Raw genomic sequence first — 9,236 nt, forward strand, 5'->3', positions numbered from 1 at the left:
AGTCCCACATCCCCCAAAAATGTGCTCACTGCAGCAAACTTAAATCCAGGGCATGTAAGGACAGGAAGCTGAGATTAAAACTGCTCCTCCTTCAGAAATCTCTAGGGACAGCTTCAGTCCCAGGTCTCAACTTAACTACACGCCGCAGCCCCCCGTGACAGATTTTTGTTACCAATTTGCCTGAGGATCTTTTTGGGGAGAAGATGACAAGGCACACCAACTGTCTAAATTTTAAAGCTTTATTGATAAAATAATAAAACAACAGCAGAGTGTGCTGGGAACACTCCCACATCACTCAGGGGAAGAAAGAAAATGTTAATGCCCCAAGCCCTAACCCACTTTCATACTCATACACTCACAATCCAAACTGGCCAAATCTGGTTGTAGCATCAGAATAAGAGGGGAGGGGGGAAGGTGGACGGGAGTGCTGTCCTGGGCCCAGGCCATCCCAGGAACTGCTGTGCGCTCCAAGGTGCTTCAGCTCTCAGGGGGGTTTTAAGTCCTGCACTTCTTGGGCAGGGGGATTTGTTAGGGAACTCTGCTCCTGGTCCTCTTTGTGCCAGTCTAAACCGTCTTTCTGTGGTCTCCAACTTTCCCCAAAACACACCAGTTTCAGGGCCATGAGACAGTTCTGTTTGTTCCTGGCTGGCCTTCACAGTCTTGCTCCTTTTCCTGGCCCCCGCATTTTGTTCAACAACTTTCCTTTCTCTTGGCTGGGTCGCGGGGATTGAACTTCTCCCCTTCTGTCTTGGCAGGTAGCAGCTGGCCTTGGGCTGGAGTCAGCTTCTTATCTTTGGACTGAGCTTGCTAGCTGCAGTGATAACTGTTCTCCGCTTTCTTCCCCTCCACCCTGGCCTCTCTTACTCCTGCAAAAGAATCTTCTACTCTCCAATCACACACCTTTAACCCCCCGCAAAATGCTTTGTGATTCTTGCAACAGTGTTAGCAATATACAGTGCTGATCTACCTTCCCAGGGGACTCCCTAAGGGGAGGGGGCATTGGGTTGTGACACCTCTGCCTCAAAAAAGACAAAAAGACTTCAAAAAAATAGCAGCCTCTCTCACCCGCAAAGAGTTCTTTGTGGGACAAGACTTTTCCGGGCAGGTCAACTTGGCACTTCCCCAACTGCGCACTTCTGAAATGCCGGGCTCCTCGGGTGCCGCGTGAAACCTGCCTACGGCTGTGAAAGTAACATGAAACTCTGGTGCCAAAGCTTCAGGCTTCCAGTTGCCTGCCTCTCTCATGGCACCATTCAGCACCGTGAAGGAAGTGGTGCCGACACATCTCGATATGTCTGACCCCCGCAGGCTATTCTTGCTCTCCTGGCACCGTCTCCCACTGAGCTGACTGGCAATGAAACAATGCTCAGGACACCAGTGCACAGGAACCTTACTTCACAGCAGATTCCTCTTGCACAGCACTCAACTCACAGAGGAGCTCCAGCACCGCAGTTTACACAGTCAAGGGACCTCCTGATGTCACCTATCCTGCAGTCAACCCTACTTAATGCCTATTTCTCTCCAAATGCTCAGTCAGGGTCCAGACAGCCTTCCTCCAGTGATGAGGAAGCTAGTCTGCAGGGGGAGTTTTCACCATATCAAATCTCCCACCTTCAGACCCCAGTCAATAGAGTTCATAGAAAAATCGCCTTGTCATACTCTCAGGAACCTGCCCCGTGGTGCGTGAACCCCTGGATGGCACCACCCATGCCCTTCCCACCAGAGTGGCAATATTGGGCTCCATGGGCATCTTATCCTCAAGACCACACTCACTATACCACCACAGCCAGGTGTGACACCTGCTCACCACTGCCAGCTGACAAACCTGTCACTGATGTAAGGGTCCAGGCAGCACCATCACAACTGCAGGATCAGTCAAGATCTGCCTCCAACCCAGTAGACCCACTTCATAGAAACACAGAATATCAGGGTTGGAAGGGACCTCAGGAGGGCATCTAGTCCAACCCCCTGCTCAAAGCAGGACCAGTCCCACGACAGATTTTTGCCCCAGATTCCTACATGGCCCCCTCAAGGATTGAACTCACAACCCTTAGTTAACAGGCCAATGCTCAAATCACTGAGCTATCCCTCCCTCCCACTTGTTATGCCTGATGAAGCCCTACTGCTTCCTCCCCACTCATCTTCAGACAACTTCTCAAAATTTCAAGATCTTTTCAAAAAGAATTGCAAGTGAATTAAGAATTAGCTTGGAGGAGGTTCCTGAACAGCAGCATGAGTTAACAGACATCCTGTAACCCTCTTCTTCCTCTAGGATTGAATTACTGATCAATGCAGCCCTTTTGGAACCTGCTAAGGCCATCTGGCAGACTCCCGCTGCAAGCCTACCAACTTGGACGTGAGCGGACCGCAAGTACTTCATCCCTTCCAAGGGTTGTGAATTCCTTTTTACTCATCCAGTGTCGAACTCGTTGGTAGTAGATGCAGTCAACCAAAACACCAAGCACCAGTTTCCCTGCTCCATCCCATCTGATAAGGATAGTAAGCGATTAGATCTGCTCAGACGCAAAGTATACGCATCTTCTATGTTACAATTTCACATTGCTAATTATACTGCTATTCTGGCAAAATATGACCACAAAAATTACAACAAATTAATGGACTTTATTGATGATATTCTGGAAGAAAAGAAACAACAATTTACAGCTCTAGTTTCTGAGGGACAAATCATCTCACATACCACTCTTCAAGCAGCCCTCGATGCAGCCAATACTGCAGAAAGACCTACTGCTACAGCAGTTGTCATGCACCAAGGTTCATGTCTCTCCTCCTCCTCCTCTCCTTCAGAGGTCCACGGTACCACTGAAGATCTTCCCTTCAATGGCGACAAACTCTTTGCCTCCACGATGAATGACGTACTTCACTCAATGAAGAACTCAAGGGCAACTCCCAGTCCCTGGGCATTCAAACCCCTACAACCAGAAGGTGACAATATAGATATCAACCTTACCAGCACCCACGTTACCCTGCATACACCCAGCAATTCCATAGGTCACCTGAGCAATAACAGCAGCAGCAACGCCAGTGACCCAGATACCAGCGTCGCCACCCCAATTCTTCAGCAGCGTCTCAACCCACTCTGACTAATAAGCGGATTCGAAGCCTTGGTCAAGGGTATAGAAAATGATGATCCCACTTCAGCGTTTACACCCCATGTCCCTATTTTTAAACACCGCCTACGGCCATTCTCCCACCAATGGCAAAACATTACTACCAACAAGTGGGTTAGAGAAGTAATCACAATTGGCTATTCCATCCCTTTCATAACCTTGCCTCCCACACACCAACCCTCCCCGTCCGTCTTCAGGGACCCCTCTCACAAGCAACTGCTCCTCCAAGAATTACAACACCTCCTTCTATTAGGAGCAGTGGAACTTGTGCCTATACAACACAGAGGAAAAGGGTTTTATTCCCATTATTTCTTAACAGAAAAGAAAACCGGAGGATGATGACCTATCCTCGACCTCAGGAGGCTCAACAAATTTTTCAAAAAGCAAAAGTTCAAAATGGTTGCCCTCACCACCATAATCCCAGGGCTGGAGCAGAGTGATTGGTTTTCAGCCCTCAACCTACAGGATGCCTGTTTTCATGTAACTATACATCCAGCCCACGGACGTTTCCTTCATTTTACCCTTGGCTTGACACATTTTCAATACACGGTGCTACCCTTCAGCCTATTCACCACTCCCCAAGTTTTTTCAAGCTCCTAGCCGTAGTCACTGCCTACCTCAGAAGGCTATGGGTAGGAGCTTGGAAAAAACTCGGGGGGTGGTGAATAGCTGAAGGGTAGCACCCTGTATTGAAAATGTGTCAAGCCGAGGGTAAAAAGAAGGAAACGTCTGTGGGCTGGATTTATAGTCACACGAAAATAGGCGTCCTGGAGGTCGAAGGCTGAAAATCAATCGCTCTGCTCCAGCCTACAAATAGACAAAAACAAATCCACGTTATCTTCTACCCAGCACCTGGAGTTCATAGGAGCACACCTTGATTCCTGGATGGGATTAGCATCTCTCCCTCCTGACCACTTCAACACCATAAAACTACTGGTCATGAAGCTTTGCAATAGTCCCCACATCACTGCTTGAGATGGTCTACATGGGTCACATGGCCTCGTGCACTTTCATGGTCAAAAATGGACAACTATACAGGAGGTGCTTCCAAACTTGGTTGGCCACGGTTTACAGACTGAATATACATGCTCTAAACAAGCATCTATCCATACCCCTCAGAGTCAAAGACTCTCCCCTACGGTGGACAGTTCTCTCCAACCTCTGCTCTGGAGTCCCCTTGCTACAGGTTGCTCCATCCCTCATAAGGACTACTGATGCATTCCCCACAGAGTCGGGTGCATGCATATTCCACCACACAGCTCAGGAGCCATGGTCTTCAATGGAAACCTCCCTCCACATAAACGTCCTAGAACTTTGAGCCATATGCAATGCCTGCCGTCACTTCCTCCCATTGCTCTGGAACCAACATGTACGGATAATGACAGACAACATAGCCCTTGTGTTCTATCTGAACAGGCAGGGAGGAGCTCGCACTCATTCGCTTTGCACAGAGGCTATATAGCTCTGGAATTGGAGCCTTGCGAACAACATCCGGATATCAGCCGCCTATCTTCCCAGAGCTATGAATACCACAGCAGACAAATTAAGCAGACTCTTTTCCTGGGATCATGAATGGGAAATAAACAACATAATCATCCACAACATATTTTGCATTTGGGGATACCCAACCATAGACTTTTTCACAACTGTGAAAAACATGAAATGTCCCAAATTTTGCTCCAGAGCAGGACTGGGCAAACATTTCCTGAGAGGTACATTCATGATCTCATGGGACCGGGACCTACTATATGCATTTCCCCTAATACGAGTCCTCCACAGAGTTCTGACAAAGATATGAACACATTGTGCCATGGTAATTCTGATTGCCCCGTCATGGCTCAGACAGCCATGGTTTCCGTTCCTCACCAGAATGTCACTTTGCCCATCAATTTCATTGCCCCTCACTCCAAGCCTCCTATCACAGCAACACAGCCGATTTCTTCATCCCACCCTGTCCATGCTTCATCTCAAAGCTTGGTTCCTACATGGTTCTCCCAAAATGAACTAGCATGCTCTGAGCAGGTTCAAAGAGTGCTCCTACATAGCAGAACACAATCTACTCGAATCACTTATTTCTGCAAGTGGAAGCGATTCACATAATGGTGCTCAACTAAACAGTATCCTCCTACTTCTGCACCTCTTCGGCTCATACTTGACTACCTATTAGACCTCAAGAAATCGGTCCTTTCTTTCAGCTCCATCAAAGTCCACTTAGCTGCTATTACAACTTTTCATGACAAGATTGATGATACCTTTGTTTTTGCTCATCCAATCACTGTTTTCTTAAAGGGCTACAATCCCCATACCCAGACATTAAACCTCCTACCTCTCCATGGGACCTTCACTTAGTATTATCATGCTTAACTCAACAATCATTTGAACCCCTAACCACTTGCTCCTTCTTACACCTTTCTGTGAAAGCAGCATTCATAGTGGCAATCACCTCCATCAGACGGGCAGGAGAAATAGCAGCTCTTATGGCAGACCCACCTTATACACTATTTTTCAAGGATAAGGTTATCCTCCGACTACATCCTAAGTTTCTTCCAAAGGTGCATTCGTCATTCCACATCAACGAGCCAATACACCTACCAACATTCTTTCCTAAATCACATGCAAACTCTTTTGAATCCACAGTGCATACATTAGATGTATGCAGGGCTTTGTCATTCAATCTGGATAAAACCAAAGTCTTTGGGAACTCTTCCAGACTCTGTCTCCATTGCAGAGCACTCCAGAGGGACACCTATTTCTACCCAGAGACTTTCAAACTGGATTTCTGAGTGTATCTGACTGTGCTACCAGATAAAGAAAGTTACACCTCCTGCCAGCATCAGAACTCACTCCACTAGATCTGTGGCGACCTCCGTGGCTTTTTTATGCAAAGTTCCTCTGGTGGATGTCTACAAAGCGGTCACTTGGTCTTCTGAACACACATTTGTTAAGCATGATACCTTTACTCAAGGCCCTCTCTCTGATACACGATTAGGCAGAGCTGTATTATCTACTGCATTCTTATCAAATCAGAAGTCCTTACCTCCTTGAGATATACTGCTTTTAAGTCACCTGTAGTGGAGCACCCACAGGGACACCTCTTGAAGAAGAAGAGGAGGTTACTCACCCTGTGCAGTAACTGATGTTCTTTGAGATGAGTGTCCCTGTGGGTGCTCCACTCCCCACCTTCCTCTACTTCAGAGTTGGAGTAGCCTCCATTGTAGAGAAGCAACCGAGGAGATCGGTCGCACACACGTACTATTAAGGTACACTCAGAATGGGGGCAGGCTCTGCGCATGCATGACCAGTACAAGTACTGCTATAAAAATCTTCAAGCGAAGGCACAGGGTCGCACCGACACCTGGCAGTGGAGCACCCACAGGGACACTCATCTCAAAGAACGTCAGTTACTGCACAGGATGAGTAACCTCCTCTTCACAGGGGTAAATACATTAAAGATTGTTAGGCTTTCAGACACCTAAATACTTTTTAAAATTTGCCACTAACGTCCAATGAAATCAACCGGACTTAGGTGCCTAAATACCTTTAAAATCTGGTTCTCAGATATTATGATAATGGGTACCATAGAAGTACCTAAATAAGATACTTTTTAGATGGGGCAAAGAGAATGCAAAGTTCATATGTGGTGTGTTCCCCCCACCCACACACACAGAGTTTGGGCAGTTAAACAGTTCATATTTTAAAATGCAATTTTTAAAATAAAATGTCATGTATTTTAAATTAATTTAATGGAGAGGATTTAATCAAGATTTGACTGCATAGCATTAAAATAATTTATTTTTCAAAGTGCCAATTGCTATCCAGAGAGATGTTCAAAGACACCACACTGCCATTGCAGATGGGCTTGGTTTGAAGAAGACACACTAGGGGTTTTATCGGCATGATCCCAGGGCCATCAGTGCTTTGAAATTCAATCTAAATGAATTGCACTGAATAATGAAAACTAAAAATCACAGCAACTCTGAACAGCATACTTTTATTGCTTATAATGATGCATACATAGCACTTTCTATATGTTACCAACATTGGGCTAGAAATTTGTAAAAATCAAAAGAAAACGTATTTGCTCTGAATCCAGCACACCACTTCCCAACATAATTTTATGGAAGTGTTCTCTCTCAGCCATAGACTAGATGGCAATAGACAAAAACCCAAACAAAACCAGTTTTATTAACCCCGTGTAGTAAATGTCTCATTTTCTACATCACTCTCTGTGCTAGACAGAAGTACTAAATGAATACAGGATTCTTCTTCATTTCCTGTCCTGGTCAGCTGTGTAGCGTTGCTGTAGACATATTTTGCATGGTGAAATTAGTTTTGAAAGTTTGGTCTATGGGGTCACATCCGCACTTGTTACTCAAGCAAGATGTGACATTCACATCAGTAGGAGTTTTGTTTGTGAAAAAGCTACAGGACTGGTTTGAAGATTGTTTTGGGGCTCCTTGTGGATGCAGGACATTACACTAAAAAATTGAGATAGTATCACTATTAAATACAAAGGTTTCTGGCTCTGAAGACACTGGAAGATAAAACTGATCAAGGACTAGATCCTGAATACAGTCCCCAGTCCATATAAACTGGAGTCCTGTGAAACTCATTAGGAAAGGAACCTTTCCACCTTTCCATCACAAGAATAGCAGAGCAACAGCAATGGACTTAGTGGCCCCTGCTACCTTCGCCTTCCAAATTCCTCCTATGCACAAGGACAAAAAGAAACCCTGTGGACTATAGCCATGTGTATGCAGCGAACATAGGATTGTCCCATCCTTTCTCCTCCTATTTTAGAGCCATTGTTATACCAATAAAGACCAACAGGATCTTGTAAAGGGGACAAGGCAAAAAGCCACGTTTTTTGTGAATACAAGGTTGAAATTCAGATATGAAAAAAACAAAATACAGTCTCCTATAACTACAATCCTTTATTCTCACACACGCACGCACACACACACACACACTCTGGCAGCCTAAGTTGTTATAGTTACCAGCCTAGAGGTTGCTTGTGCCAAGTTACTGGCCAGGTGGTCTGACTTGGCTCCACCCTCGTGTCCATTGTCAGATGCACATCTGATGCTCCTGGAGGGTGGTTGCAGAACCAGACTCAAAGTTCTCTGTTTTTAGAGTCTGTCTTTATAGGGATTCATCCTCATTCAAATCTATAGGGTTTGCTTCATCCTGCTGTTTTCATGTTTGAAGTGATAATCAATCATGGTTCTCATGTTTAAAATGATAATCCATCATGCAGATGGCACAGCAGTGACAGCTTGTTGTTATTTTGTTCTTCGGTCCCTCCGTCCTTGGGGGTGGATTCCGGTTTGCCCTATGGGGTCATCCAGTTATTTCCATTCTGCGCATTCTTCAGCTGAATGTTCCTGGGTAGTTATTATTTATTAGGCTGGCACTTCAACCTTTTATCACTCATTCAAACATACATTTACAATCACACCCTATTTCACTTAACATAACTTTTCTCAAATCATTGGGACATGACAGACTCCAATGAATCGATCCATGCCACTTGTCACACATGAATAGAAAACAAGCAAGATAGGAATGTAAAAGTTGAGGAAAAACAAATCTTGTTCCCGAATTCAGAAAAAAACAACATTTGTAACATGTTATCTTATCACTTTTAGGACAAACTCTTTGTCTCTGAATGTTTTTCTACAATTAGCACAGACTTTGCAAACTAAGGGTACATCTACACTACGGGATTATTTCGATTTTACATAAACCAGTTTTGTAAAACAGATTGTATAAAGTCGAGTGCACGCAGCCACACTAAGCACATTAATTCGGCAGTGTGCGTCCATGGTCCGAGGCTAGCGTCAATTTCCAGAGTGTTGCACTGTGGGTAGCTATTCCGTAGTTGTCCCATAGTTCCTGCAGTCTCCCCCACCCCTTAGAATTCTGGGTTGAGAGCCCAGTGGCTGTTGGGCAAAAATCATTGTCGCAGGTGGTTCTGGGTAAATGTCATCAGTCATTCCTTCCTCCGGGAAAGCAATGGCAGACAATCATTTCGCGCCCTTTTTTCCTGGATTGCCCTGGCAGACGCCATAGCACGGCAACAATGGAGCCCGTTCAGCTTTTTTTTTT

Source organism: Chelonoidis abingdonii, chromosome 17 (assembly GCF_003597395.2).
Source record: "Chelonoidis abingdonii isolate Lonesome George chromosome 17, CheloAbing_2.0, whole genome shotgun sequence".
Taxonomy (NCBI): Eukaryota; Metazoa; Chordata; order Testudines; family Testudinidae; genus Chelonoidis; species Chelonoidis abingdonii.